Source organism: Eurosta solidaginis, chromosome 4 (genome assembly GCF_040869045.1).
Source record: "Eurosta solidaginis isolate ZX-2024a chromosome 4, ASM4086904v1, whole genome shotgun sequence".
Lineage (NCBI taxonomy): Eukaryota > Metazoa > Arthropoda > Insecta > Diptera > Tephritidae > Eurosta > Eurosta solidaginis.
The window spans coordinates 23,267,771-23,283,739 of NC_090322.1; the positions used below are offsets into that span (position 1 = coordinate 23,267,771).

General features: G+C 37.2%; 1 protein-coding gene across 3 annotated transcripts in view; it reads left to right on the plus strand.

Moving 5' to 3' along the window:
- LOC137249306 (uncharacterized) overlaps positions 1–15,969 on the plus strand; it is a 768,906-nt gene that overhangs the window by 338,541 nt on the left and 414,396 nt on the right. For all 3 annotated transcript variants that reach the window (XM_067780647.1, XM_067780651.1, XM_067780648.1), the window contains exon 6: positions 1,820–1,928. The gene's annotated coding sequence lies outside the window, so the exon portion shown is untranslated. The remainder of the gene's footprint in view (positions 1–1,819; positions 1,929–15,969) is intronic.

Consider the following 15,969-nt stretch of genomic DNA (forward strand, 5'->3'; position numbering starts at 1 on the left):
TCGAATCAGCTGTGTTCCAGGAAATGTGTAAGTCATTGGGCATTCGAAAAACACGGACAACTGCATTGCATCCTCAATCCGATGGTATGGTAGAACGATTCAATAGAACATTGGAGGAGCACTTAAGGAAAGTAGTAGACAAGTACCATAAAGAATGGGATACCCGCATACCATTATTCTTGATGGCTTATCGATCAGCAGTGCATGAGACAACGGGCCAAACCCCTGCAAAAGTAATTTTTGGCAATGACCTTAGACTGCCAGCTGATTTGAAGTTTGGGATAGATGCCAATGCGGAGAGAAATGTCAGGAAATCCACTAGTGATTTGGAAGAAGAGCTAAGAGAAATACATGATCTGATAAGGCAACGAACAAAGATTATGAGTGACAAGATGAAAGCCAGATACGATAAAGCAATTAATTCCGAAGGTTTTCAGGAAGGAGATTTGGTGCTGTTATACAACCCACAACGTAAAAAAGGTTTGTCCCCGAAATTGCAGTGTAATTGGGAAGGCCCATACAAAGTTGTAAAACGGATCAACGATGTAGTGTACCGCATACAAACCATCGGTAAACCACGAACCAAAATGAAAGTGGTCCATTTAGAAAGGCTGGCAACGTTTAGATCGAGAGATTTGTCTGATCGGGACGATCAGACTTAGGTGGAGGGCAGTGTCACGGATATTACCACCCCTAAGTTATCCCATCACTAAGGCGATGCTAAGCAGTATTTACGTTAATAATCAAATCAAGTATACACATATATAAGGCAGCCCAGAGAGATGTCACACACAGATGCATTTACTTATACGGCTATGTGCGCGCGAGAGACTGTTAACTACAAACATTCACATCAATAATTCAATCTTTATGTATCTACATAAACGAATAAATAATTGCGTCTACACATATGTACGTATACGAGCAGCGGAGCGGCAATGCACAAACACATGCATATATCTTATCTCAGTGGTCACAAGAGAGGGCAATAATTTGTGCACGTAGTTGTGGCTGGCGATTTTGTAGCCGAAACAACTAGTAACTTCTGGAAATCGAAGAGCCTAGAAGTATGCAGCGTAAACTATAAAAGCAGTGCAGGCGAGTAAGAAGTAATTCAGTTTGATTTGAGTTGATCAGCAATTACGACTAAGAAGATATCTAGCGAGCAATACCAGTATTATTTTGATTAGTGGAGTTTCATTTGAGCTATCAGTTTGGTTATTAAGCTATTCGTTGCACAGTTTGAGTGTTATTGTGAAGCATTTTAATAAAGGCCATTTTTCCATTATTCAATATTGGAGTTATTTATTCAACAGTTTAGCGATACGAACCTAGCAAAAGGGGCAAATAAGAGGATTTGCAGCAAATTCGTTACAATACTAAAAGGGCGTTGATCAGTCAATTAAATAAAAGCGTTGGACGCGTGAAATTTCTATTGATAGTTATATGTAAGACCAACTAGACCTTAATAAGGTCTCACATTTTTAGAAATTTCCCGCGCCCAACGCTTTTATTTAATTGTCTGATCAACGCCCTAGATTGATGAGGAGTGTGATGACGAGTGCCTAGGACCTACGTAATTATTTTCTAGCTTTTAGTATTATTATTACTTCATGTAAGTATTGTTTTAAATAAAACCGTTTAACTTAAACATTTTTCTAAAATTATTTTATTGATTATCATATCCGAAACACAACCAAGAATATGTATTTTGTATGGAAAATTGAGTTCAATAAGGGCTTTAATATAGAAAACTCCACTAATTAACTCGTTAATGCTCTATGTGAAATTGGTATTAAACTTTTTTTGTGTCTTTCAGGTAAACCTTCGAACAAGAAATTCAAATCAGTTGATAATATAAATACGAGTATTGGAAGAGTGTGCACTAACGGCTTAGAGCTTAAACTATTATTAAATGACACCAAAAGGTAAAAATCTTATTTTATAATTTATTTAATAATTTGGGAAAAATTTAAACAACGTGACATCAGGACGGACAAGGCGGCAGCTGTTTCGATTATACCTTGTAAATCTCTTCAAAGCCTTTTCTCCCGGGAGTGGGAGTCGAACTTACTTACTTATTTTATAAGTATTTATGTATGTAGATATACAATATTCAAATATTCATACCTCAGTTTTAATTCCTCGAACTCCAAAGTATTTTGATGTCACTTTCACCGGACTGTATGTAATATTTGTTCCAAATATGGACCAAATCGGACTACAAATACGATTTTTTTGAATATCTCGATTTTTGCGCCACCTAGCGGCGATTTTTTTTCATAGGTTGCTTTCTATTCTTGTATGCAATACGTGCTCCAAATATGAGCCTAATGGGAGCACAAATACGATTTTTTTGAATATCTCGATACCTGCGCCACCTAGGAGCGATTTTTTTTATATGTCGCTTTCTATTCATGTATGATTATGTGTTCCGATTATGAGCCAAATCGGACCACAAATACGATTTTATTTCGATCCATGGGCCATTCTCCATTGCAGTGTCATCGGGTTCTGAACTATATTCCAAGTTTAAAGCTTGTAGCTTATCGGGAAGTTACTTAAATTTTAATTACAAAATTCGTTCATAACGGCCAAGTCAAGCTAAATAAAACCGTTTAAAAACTCTTCATAGGTACTTATTCAGTTACCTTGTCATATTGTATCTAAATTGAGCTGAACATGCCTGATATATATGTATGTACATTAGACTGGGTCGATTTATTACCGATATCGCAGCATCGAATTTTCGAGCTTGCAAAAAAAAAAAATGGCGAAAGGGTAAATTTTTCGACACCGTTTTTATAACAGTTTTTTGGAAAAAAAATGTTTTTAGGGCTTTGAGGAGTGTTTTGGTCGAAAAATTTACCCTTTCGCCATTTTTTTTTTTGCAGGCAAGAAAATTATTTTTTTTTGGTATTCGTAGTGGAACTTTTCTTTCCTAAGCCCAAATCCTATCGAAAAATCGATGGCGCGATATCGGTTAACTTTCGTCCATACAAATCGACCCAGGTTAATGTACATGTGTATATCGATCGTATATGACTGTTAGATCGGGTCTAAGTCTAGAAACGGTATTTCTATTGATTTTTTCTCATCCCTGCTTTTGTTTAACACATATTATGTACATCGTATTGTAGGGGTGAAGAATGAGCAATATTTGCACATACCCACATAGCCAATATGTAGACCCTAGTATGAATTAATGCACTTGGAAAATGGGGGTGATATACAATGGGATTTCAGTTGACAAATTTAACAACGAAAGCGGCAGTTACCCACCGACGTGTGTAACGTACGTATACGTTTGCCGTACGTACACACATTTGAGCGAAATTTATGTCAGTAGTGGCAAAGACAAAATTGTGGCCATTGACCTATTTGAAGGCATGCTTATGCAAACATCAACTTTTTCTATTTTAATTTTTAATGTTGTAAAAGACTGGAACTAATATTAAATAAGTATAAATAGATTACATATTTATAATATGCACTTTTAAATAATTATTTCGAATTATATTCACAATTTTTCAAACTTTAATTAGGTGTTTTTGCATAAAACTACAAACGGTCAAAAATTATCGCATAAAAGTTTACTAGGCATTCCTAAGGCTGGTAAATCCTCTCATAAACCGATTAGTCTCTCTTCCTTTGTGCTAAAGACCCTAGAGAGGATCAAAAGTGATTTCATCATGACCACTATTGATAGCAAGCTCTTATCTGGCTATCGACATGCCTACATCAAGGGCAAATCCACAGACTGCGCTGCACAGCCTAGTCTCTACTATAGAAACATCCTTGATCGAAAAAGATTTCTGTCTAGTGGCCTTCCTAGATATTGAATGAGCCTTCAACTCAATAACGCCTTGACGGATCTGAGCGTAACAACGTCCCTCATGGGACTAATCCATCAACTACTCAGGGGAAGGAAAATACTTTCATCCATGGGGAAGTCTGATATAATACGCTATGTCACAAGCCTCAGGGCGGGGTTCTTTCCCCGCTTTTATGGAACCTAACGGTGAACTCGCTATTACGAGACACACGTTGGGGTGGCAGCAAGGTTGTGGCATATGCGGACGACCTAGGTATTGCTTATAGGGGCAGGTTTGGCGGAAACCTTGTGTGACTTGATGCAAGTAGCACTGCGGGAGGTTTCCTCGTGGGCTTCCAGATGCGGACTCGACGTCAATTCAGATAAGGTGGAACTTGTCCTATAGACCAAACGGTACAAAATACCCCACCGGAACTAAATGGAGTGCGCCTTAATCTGGTCGATAGGGCTAAATTCCTAGGCGTCGTCCTGGACAAAACGTTGAACTGGAAAGATAATATTATCCAGCGCCAGAAAAAAGCGTATATCGCTTTATACACGTGTAAAAGAGCCATAGGCAATAAATGGGGTCTTACCCCCAATATTTGCAGATGGATCTACACATCGATTATCCGACCCATACTGCTATACGGGGTAGTTGTATGGTGGACAGCCTTCAAACCGAAACTTACTAGAAAAAGTGCACAGATCTAGTATGATCTACATAAGTGGTGCTCTGAGAACAACGCCAAGCACTGCTCTTGAAATAATTCTTGACATCCTACCTCTGGATCTAGCAGGATACCGCGCAGCTACAACGTCAGCACTGCGGTTAAGAGAAACGTCCAGCTGGAGCACTAAGCCTACAGGTCATGGCAGCACACTAAGCTGGACGGTAGGGTTGGAGGGAGCGTCTTTTCAAAGGACTCAGCTCCCAACTTTCTTTCAGACTACCTGATCATTGCAGCGTCTTCCAAGCAGAAGTAGCAGCTATCATAGACGCCGCGACTCAAATAGGCACACAGAAGACCGGCAAGGAAATCTTTATTTTCAGCCATAGCCAAGCGGCAATAAAATCCCTTGGTTCCTATTCATTCAACTCCGAATTGACACTAAACTGTCGCCGATCTCTTCAGGAGATGGCCCAACAGAACCGTGTACACCTCACATGGGTCCCGGGACACAGGGAAAAAGAGGGAAACTGCGCTGCAAACGAACTTGCTAGGCAGGGTACGACCAGACAGATTCTTCCTGATAAAGAAAGCCTAGGTATGCCCTTTGCCACTTGCAAGCTAATGCTTAAAGAGTATACCTACAGTCAAGCCAACGAAAGATGGCTACTAACCCCGGGATGTAGAATATCAAAGCAATCTTGGCCTAAATGGGATACTGAGAGATCCTGTCACGTCTATACCCTAAGCAGGGACAAAATCTCCTCACTGGTAGGAGTTCTGACTGGGCACTGCCTCATCGGAAGGCATGCGGAAAATTTAGGAGTGCCCTTCCGACGATGCTGCAGAAGTTGTAAAGAAGACGAGGTAGAGGAAACGGTGATGCAACTCATCTGCAACTGCCCGGCGTTAAGTGGCCCCAGACAACGCTGTGTGGGAGCTCCCTTCCTGGGCGATCTCCGCCAGGTCTGGGAGCATTATATAAGGGACTTGGTAGCTTTTATCAAATCCTCGAAATTGTTCGAAGAGGAGGGCCAATGGTGTCTTTCTGTGGTACCACAACGGTCCAACTGATACTGGCCTATGTGTGCCCATGGGGCCGCCACTACTACCTAACCTAACCTTACTAGGCAACTCTGTCTAGTGAAAGAGCGATCTGCTGACACGTTCTTACGGAAAAAATCGAAATTGCTTTGATTTCTACGTTCCCGGCTACGTACGAACGTGCGTTGCACGTCGGTGAGTTTTCGTTTACATTGCAAATTCATAAGATAGGTCGTGTCAGCTGACACGTTTTTTGTACGTACGTTCGTGGGTAACTGCAGCTTAAGCGCAGATAAATATGTATATGTACATACATACATGTGTACATATGTATACGTACTTCTCTACTTAAGCGGTTATTACTAGGGACATAGCCATAAGGTGATAGTGATGACCATAGCCTAAACATATAAACATTGTATAAACATAATGGCGTTGGCGTCAAATCCACAATAAATGAGCCAATACCCAGGCTTAGGCACTAAGATACTGCAGTTTAAACTACAGTAAAACCCGTCACTTTGGTCGCTTAAGCTGAGATGCGCAGCACAATTTTATGTTATCCAACAAAGTGACAGGCAAGGTTAAACCTCTAGTCAAATCTGCACTGAAAAAACGGGCATAAAAGGGAAGATATTAAAAAAAATCCCGTAAATTTCATAACTGATGTTTCCCAAACTGTAAGAAGACAAATTAAAACAAAAAATCTTTTTCGATGGATACAAAAAAAAGCGCTCAAAAACCGGTAAAGTCGGTTTTGCGAAATCCCATTGGTGGATGAGCTGATTCAGATTGACCCATACACTCATGAAACGTCAGGGAAACATAAAGCGGATTTGATGGGATATCCTTTTTAAGATGACTCTTGATACCATAAAAGCTTCTTAGTACCAACGTACTTAGCTATTTACCCATCTCTATTATATTATGGACTTCTCAAAAATATCGATATTTGACCCTTCTCTAGCATTATAATGAATTTTTTATTATAAAAAAAAACGTTAACTGTAAATCTAACCTTCACGGAGTGCGACGTTAATTTCGCTCAGCGAAGCAAACCCACTTTTAACTTTTAATAATATTAATCAATAGTTGTTGGCGGTTTTTTAACAACTTCCCTGTCCAATGAGTCATATGTGACTCACAAGAGCGTATTGAAATAAAAAAAAATAAAATTTAGCAAATGCTTGTGCTAATTACCTTTTAGTTTTTGATAATATTAATCAATATTTGGCGGTCTATTAATAATGACACCGAAACACTGTCTTTCGATATCCCTCCAAATTTTTTTTGAACGTGTTTGGCAGTAAAATTAAGAATTACATAAAAAAATTGAACAGCAGCATCCCTTGGAATGTTTGTCGTAATCGCCCAGCGGCGATGATAGAAATAAATCTATCGTCGCGTAAATTTCGCGGCGGCAGGGCATTCTGTTTCAAGCTAAAAGCATTTTTTTTATAAAAAAAAAAACTTTAACTGTAAACCTAAAGGGCCCTTTACTGATACTTAGCATAGACTTGACTTGGCAACTTAGCGACGATTATACTCCACTTAGCGCATACAATCTGGCATCATAATCAATAAATATCAATTTGTATGAGAAAATGTCAAAATGAAATGGAAAAAAAACAAATGGCATCTCAAAATGTAAACGTCACTTAGAACTTACATAGAAAATCAAAATTCAACAGACTTCCGAGTCAAGTTAAGTGTTGCTAAGTTTCCCTGCAAAAATCGTTGGATCATGTGGTCCACTGGAGTACTTACCCTTATACTCCACTGTAATGCAGCAATGGACCAACTCATGTTTCTACACTAACATATTGTAAGCCGATCATTGCTCGTTTTTAACGATTGTAATCACTACAAGATGTTTATTGGACTGGGTACTCCATGGATTACTCTGATGTAATGCGGAGCTGGAGTATATGGTCCAGCCCTAGGACATCGCAATGTTAATTGGACCATATTTTTTGTATGAATTTTGGAGCACTCGGTTGGTCTATAGCGAGTACACTCCATGTATGCATGCGATTTTTGCAGGGACCTTCACCGAGTGCGTCGTTATTTTCGCTCAGCGAAGCACTCTTAACGAATGCAGCTTTAAAATGTGTGAATTGTTTAAAAAATTTACTGCGTCATCCACGCACTACAGTATAGACAATTTTTAGCAATTGACCCTACATACATTATATATACATAGTATATATATATAGCTGAAAGAGAAAATATTTTCCCTACCTAAAACATATTTTTTTTTTTGGTGGTCGTGAAACGATTATTAAACACATTAGACTTGATAATAAATCAAGTTTATACGCAGATACTTACGTTCACGCAATTGTGAATTTTGCCTAAATTACGGTACCCTAATAAAACTAAATCGAAAATCTTTAGCAGCGTGCTGAAGATGTCTACTGATCCTAAACGAAACCCCGAATGTGATTTACTGAGCCAAATTTCTACTTTTATACCCAACATTTCAAAAACTATTGCCGAAGTATAAACATTACAGTATCATGTATGAAATACACTCGTATATTAGTTATGTTTGAATGAATGAAGAAGTTAAATCCACCCCGTTATGAGCAAAAGAAAATAACACGTACGTACTTACGTATAAACATATGCAATAGATACATGCAACTGAAAGAAAATCAGCGCTAACGAAAACTGGTTATTTAACCAAAGATGGAAAATCGAACGTTCAAAGTGTACCTACTTAATTTGATGTACCTTTTGGTTGACATAAAATGTCACATTCCGTAGTTAGTAAAAAAAAGTATTGTCTGGTTGAGAGACTCGTGAAAGCTGGTTATTTTAACTCAGTCGACTCTAATGGCGTTTTCTGTTTGGAAAAAATTTTACCCCCATTTTGCACTCTTAAACTCTAACTTTTGAACTATGTCACCTGGTGCTATGCAAAATAGCTCCATTAATGTGTAATCAGTCCCCTTTTCTTATTCAGTGGAAAATTCTTTGTGCAAGGAACACACAAACTCACGAGAGAGCTGAGAAGAACCCACAGGGTCACTTTATTACTGAAAATAAAACGCCATTAGTTGCATATTTATCCCGATAGACTAACATTTTAACGTATAGGTATATACATATATGCTTTATCTGGAAAGTCCCTATATGAAATTAATTACTTCTTGTAATACTCTCTTAAACGAAGTTATTGTAAAACCGTTGGTGGGTTGTTGAAACTACATTCAGTTCATCTGGTCTCAATAACTTTCCTGTTGTCTCAACAAACAATGGTGTTTTATGATCGAACAAACGAATAATACAATAGCCGTGTTTTTTAACACGCGCGTATACGTTTCGTTTGCGCGTGTTAAAAAACGCCTATCTTCGCTTAGATAATGCTTAGGAGACCCATCTAGCGGCTGTGGTAAAACAACTAGCTACAGCAACAGGGTGTACCGAAAAGCGGAAACGCAACGCTCTGATGGCCATAGGGTATAACATATAGCTGAATCAGTTGCGATGAATTGTGGACACACATATAATACATAGAATTAGTGTACAGGGTGAAACAAAGACACATATTTCAGTTACATCTGAGTATAATGCGTATTGAAATTTAGTAGGACAAAATTTATGCGCAGCAATTTCAGAGGTGTATTTATAGTTTGTCTCTTAGCAGTCAATATAAATAGCCGTGTTTTTTAACACGCGCGTATACGTTTCGTTTGCGCGTGTTAAAAAACGCCTATCTTCGCTTAGATAATGCTTAGGAGACCCATCTAGCGGCTGTGGTAAAACAACTAGCTACAGCAACAGGGTGTACCGAAAAGCGGAGACGCAACGCTCTGATGGCCATAGGGTATAACATATAGCTGAATCAGTTGCGATGAATTGTGGACACACATATAATACATAGAATTAGTGTACAGGGTGAAACAAAGACACATATTTCAGTTACATCTGAGTATAATGCGTATTGAAATTTAGTAGGACAAAATTTATGCGCAGCAATTTCAGAGGTGTATTTATAGTTTGTCTCTTAGCAGTCAATATAAAGTTTAAGCGTAAACGGATATACGCGTGTTAAAAAACACGGCTAATATTTGATATGTCTAAAGATTTCCTAAGAGAAGTTTGAATAAAAGGTACGATTCTTACTACCTTTCCATCGCTAGTTTTACAGGTTTATGTATATAGATATACCCTGCAGTCAAACCATCTAGTTGCAAACAATCTCATAATTAGTACTCATTCAAAAACTTTTTCGTCAGCTAACTGGCTTTTTTTTTAGCATACGCAACCAAACTGGATAAATATCAGGGTCATAGCTCAGTCCTCTGATGACGAAAACAGGAAAAAATAAGAAGCTTTTGTTCTAACTCTGGACACTCCATTTGCATTTATAAATGATACAAGTTTCAACCTAGTGCGTACCAGTGGGAATATAGTAGTTGTACAGAAGAATTCGTTACGTTACGTTGATATTTCACGGTATGTTGTGCATGCATCCCCGGACAAGTTTTGTGCAGACATACGTATCTATATACATATGAATATCTATTTATAGAGCACATTCAGTCTTGCCAACCAATAAAAATCCCTAAAGTAGCTCAAAAATCTTCCTCCAGGCAAAGATAATTTGTCCCCAGAAGTTCCTCTACTTATCTTTATCATACATAGAAATAAAACATTTTTTTTTTTTTCATAATATTTTTCTTGTTCCATTGAACAAATACAATGTTGGACTTTTTTTAGTAACTTTCAGCATACTTGCGTTAGATGACTTCTAGATAATTCGGATAAACTGAATTTTTTGACTTTAACCGTATGTAAAGTAAGCGCATGACCCCATATAACATTTTGAAACCATTTTTTTATAAGTAGACTTTAAAAACTTTAATTTAATTTTGAGGTTATAGCTTATCTTCTGAAATAAAATATGAATGTTGTGAAAACAGATTTAAAGAAGGCTATACTTTTATATAGCGACAACTAACAAGAAACTAACCAATATAGTTTTATAAAGCACATTTTAGAAAATATTTAAAATCTGTACTTGTTTTCTTACATCCTAAATTAAAGGTTGAACTTCCCTACTGTTTGTATCACTGACTCCAGTACGAACTGCAAGCAAAGAAGTGTATAAAATGGGGTTAAATATCTCGTATAGTTCATCACAGACGTTTTCACGAACCTTACAACGTACATTCATTTTTTATAGTTCTATAGTTTTTTACATTTAAATATTATTCTCAATTAATTCGACGTTATCTTTTTTATTTTATTGAAAAACGAAACAATAATGCACTTTTTTCATTTATTGACAAAATTAACGTTAACATGCTGCCCTGGGATAAACTTGCCGTAAGATTAACAGGCAATTTTTTAAACTTTCAACTGAAGTTTAAGATTATAAGCATAATTCAAAAAAATTCTACGGAAAAATATCAATTTTCCCTAGCGGATTAAAATGAAAATTGAACAAGCCACTGCATATCCAAAAATATTTTAAAAATTTGGACTTGGTGATATGGGCATAAATATAACAGGGCCAAAGACGTTACCTGCCAAATAGATTTTATTGATTTATTTGTTTATTATTACTTATTCAAGGGTGTCATGGAATCCGATTGTTGTCGGAATCGGATTTGAAACTAATGAATATTGCTGCATTGAACTCAAAACTCTTTGGTTTGGTAAAATAAGTAAATTGTTTTTTGGTCTATAAATCGAGTTTCAACATAAAGCGAAAATTTCCAAATCCATGACGAATATTTTTATTGTTTTCAAATCCGATTCCGACAACAATTGAATTCCGTGACACACCTGATAACTGTATCCCAATAATTTAATATGTGGTACTAATGGAATATGTGGTACTAGTATTTAGGCTCGGTATAGAGCTTCGCATATTTCTTAAATAATTCCTTTCAATTCTATTTTACCCATTTCTTTGCCATTTTTTTTTTATTGTTTCTTAAAATTGGCTACATAAATTTCAAACTGACTAATCCTAACTGTGCTCAAAAAGGGCTAGATGGAGTCAATTATACCCCAATATCGACAAATGAGATCAATCGCAGACCACTCTTTCTAGGGATTAATAGCATGCTATTTTGCAGGGAATGCCCGGCAATAGAGCACCAAACTACCTAATTTATAGTCAGAATTTTGAGGTGAGCTTGGACGACTAGTCCTAACCAAATCCTGGAAAGCATGGGATTAGTTTTGGAGGTAGTTTACAACTATTTGATTGTGTTATAATTCATACGCTCATTAGTTGAATCGTATTTGTTTCTGCTGTAGAAATGAATAAGTGTGCCTTCGTAATTATTATTTATTGCGCGCAACGTAGCAGTTTTGTGGTTAATTCCCCACTTATGGGGAATTTTGAACGTTTGTGCGCAGTTTTCTGGGAATGCTGTAGTTTGGGGAATTTGTTGAGAACTTCCCTTTAGCAATGACATATGAATCATTTGAAATTAGCAGAGCAGCTGTCTTTTTTTACACTTTTTCCTTGAACTACACCAGCGGAACCAGTAACAGGTTACTGCTGTAAATCAGCTGATTGGTACTTTTTGTCATTAGTCCGATTTTGACATTAGTCTGTCGAATTACAAAAACAAAGTATATGGAACTTTAATTTATGTTTGTAGGTATATCACCATGATGCCACCTTGTTTGGTTCCGCCATGAACAATACTGTAACGATTTTACTGCAATTCCCCTTATTTGCAATCTTCTGCTAACGTTCGTATCGCTAAACTGTTGAATAAATAACTCCAATATTGAATAATGGAAAAATGGCCTTTATTAAAGTACTTCACAATAACACTTATACTTTGCAACTAGCTTGCTTAACAACCAAACTGATTGATAGCTCAAATGAAACTCACTCCTCGCCTCTACTGTCGAGCCTTTTATACTTTTTGATTTCTCATTGCATACTTCCAGGCTTTTCCATTCCAGAACTTACTAGTTAGTTTCAGCTACAAAATCGCCAGCCACAACTGCGTTTATAACTTCTAATTTGAGTAATACTTGCACAAATTATTGCCCTCTCTTGTGAGCAATTCAGATAAGATATATGCATGTGTTTGCGCATTTATTCTCCGCTGCTCGTATACGTACATACATGGTACATATGTGTAGACGCAATTATTGTTTCGTTTATGTCGATACATAATGATTAATCTATGGATGTGCATGATATCACTGTTTAGCATCGGCTTAGAGATAGCAGCACCCCTTAGTTTTGCTAGTATTCGTAACAATACTGACAGACGAAGCTTCAGTAAGCATTAGAGGTTTACGCCGATCACTTTATCGGCGGCGGCGGCGTAAGCTCTATTATATACCGGCGGCGGAGGCGTGGGCGGCGCGCCGGCATACGCTAGTGTTTTTACTTTAAAAAGCTTGATTTTTTTATGTAAAAAAATAATTTTAGGAAAGGTTTTGTTCGTGTGTATTTAAGGAAATTAACGTGTTGGCCATTTCGCAAAGATCCGGGGTTTTTGCCTCAAGATTTCGCAGAACGCTCAAAAGTTTTTAGGAGTAGCTCTTTGCGGAGGGATTGTCCCTCGTTCACTTACTCCACAGAGGCTTCAAACCTAGCCCCGGTCTTTGGAATTGGCACTGCTGCGTCTGCTGAAAAGAAATAGATACATAAAATAGTCACACTTTTGTCTGTATACCCCGTGCAAAGCGTAGTTTCACCTAGGGTTATATCCCAATAATCGCCGCGAACACAATTTCTTTAAATCATTTGTGGCTCCTTGGTGGTCACGCACAAAGGCGACTTACGGTTGCTGTTAATGGTCTATTAATACTCATGACTCTCGTGGCACAGGGCGCCTCCAGTTTTTTCGGCTGTTTTTAAGAGCTACACCAGTCGACGTAACTTTCCTAGAAGCTCTAGCTCCGAAGACTTTCCAACGGATGCTTTTGTCACCTTTAAACGTTAGGGAGTGACTATTCGGCCAAGGATGCCGCCCTCGAAATCATAAGCAGTCTAATTGGATGTCATTGCGTAATGGGTGAAAATCGTTTAATCCTCGGCGCATCTACATAATTAAAATTTTACAAAGACCCTGGATAAAATTTTTAAAATGTAGACCAAAGTTTGAAGACGTTTGTGTTCACAACATTGATTTCAATATTCTTTGTTAAATCAAACCGATATTTTAGAATGAAAGTCGACCGATTTTAAGTTGAAAGATGTTAACGGCACCTTTTTTGGGTATTTTGCTTTTTATAACAACTTGAGGACAATTTATTTATTTAAATTCATTGTTCATTATTAATTTTTTGAAAAAAAAAAAATATGCAAACTGGGCATATAAATTTATTATATAACTTTTCTATTAGTGTTTTGTTTTATGCCCCTATTGCCGTTTACAACTCAATTTAGTTAGGTTGTAATTAAAACAACTCAACTTTAAGACAACTCAACTCCTGTTTGGTATTACGAATTACAACTATTTCAGTTGAAGTTGAATAGAGTTGCCAACTTCAGAAAGTGATGATTTGACAGATAAATGAACAGCTGATCAATTTGTGGCGGAAATTTAAGCATTTGCAAAAGTGATTTTGTTATTAAAAGCAAAACGGATATTATGTGAAATCTATTTTATAATGGCGAAAATGTTGGTGATTGACATGTCGCGAATACGGAAAACATTCGCGTGATCATTCCAATCCCTTGGAACTACCAAGCACCAAGTAAGAAAATGTTAAAGTGACAAATGATGAGCTTCTAATGAAGTTATTTTTGCAGATTTGAAATGAAGCATTTTGCTCATTACTAAATAAAATTAAGGACCATTTCCGCATACGCGTCCGATTCTTGGTGACGGCAGCTATCAAATATGCTGTGGAAATGATTTTGGTGTTGGACTGGTTTTAGATATTATTGAGGAGCATATTTGTGCGAAGTGGATTAAAACCCAAACAGCAAAAATTGTATTTTACTCTAAAACAAGATTCCCAGGAGTAGTGATTAGAATTAATGGGACTCACGTTCCCATAATTTCACCTGTTTTGGCTGCATCCGAACTGCGGCCAGCCTCGTCCAACTTCGGAATGTCGCTCCATAAAGTCAAAAAGTTATTCAATGTAATATTTCGTTTAAACGTTGTTTTTCTATAAATGTCTACAAAATTGTTGATTATTGTTTGATTAGAAAAGGTTAAACTACCAGCTTTAATTTTTTTGTTTTTTTTTTGGTAACGTTTTATGAGCCCATGCACTATCTAACTCTTATTAAAGGTGGTATCAAAAGACGCGTGTCGATCTCCGTTTTTAGGATTCGGAAGCGGAAATTAAAAATTTTATTTCTGTCGAAAAATATTTCCATAAACCACAAAATGGCCCAGACAGTGTCCGAAATATGAGGCCCCATCCACAGTTTTTTTGGAAAGAACATGTTTCTTTCCTTTGGCCGCGATTTTTAAAAATAACCCTAGGTGGGTCCAACGCCTTTTTGCATTAGTGTGTACAAAAAATCTGGCAAAATACAACAACAACATGCAAAATTGAACCGAAATGATATGACAGAAATTAAATTTTTAATTTTTGCTTTCAGACTCTTAAATAGGAGGTCGAAACGTGTCTTTTGATACCAGCTTTAAAAATGTTTGTTAAAAATTAGGTGGTAAACCGCCTTGTAAAACGTTACCTTTTTTCAAAACAACTGCAAAATTGTATGAGACAACTGCTAGTAATAAGTTGTAAGATTTTGACGTCTTTGACAACTACACTAACACAAGGTTGTAAACGGTAATGCCACAAAAAGTTGTTAAACTAGACAACTCAACCGACATTTTTTTTGACAGGTTGACTTGTAATCTGTAATACCAAATTGCGAAATTTCAACCCAACCAGAGTTAAGTTGTAAACGGTAATAGGGGCATTAATAACTTGGTGAATTGGGTGATGCAAAGTGCGTGTTAAGCTGAGATCGAAAACGCCTGTTTTTTAAATAACTTTTCAACAGGTGGAAAGAGTTAAATTTCGCAATTAGTTTTTTATAACTGGCAGTGATGCGCATCCGTTGATACCACTTTCGACCATATCCGACCAATTTTCGACATGAACAATAAATGGCCTAAAAAGTCTTAAACGAGTAGAAAATATAGTAACGCGCTGGACGCCGCCGACGCCGCGCCGATATTTTTGACATTCGGCGGCGTCGTGTGGAAAACGATCAAAATCGGCGGTTTCTACGCATGTAGAAAACGAAAATTTCTATAACTTATAGTCCGAAATAACAGCGCGGCGAAATACAAACATAAATAAAAATTACATTTACTTTGTTTTTATTATTCGATGCGCTGATGTCAAAATCGTACTGGGCCGACTTAAATGATGTACCAATCAGCTGATTTCAAGCCCTGACCTGTATGGTTCCGCCATGCATGAAACTTATTGCTCTCTGAGAGCATTTGAAACGGTTCATTATTCATAACA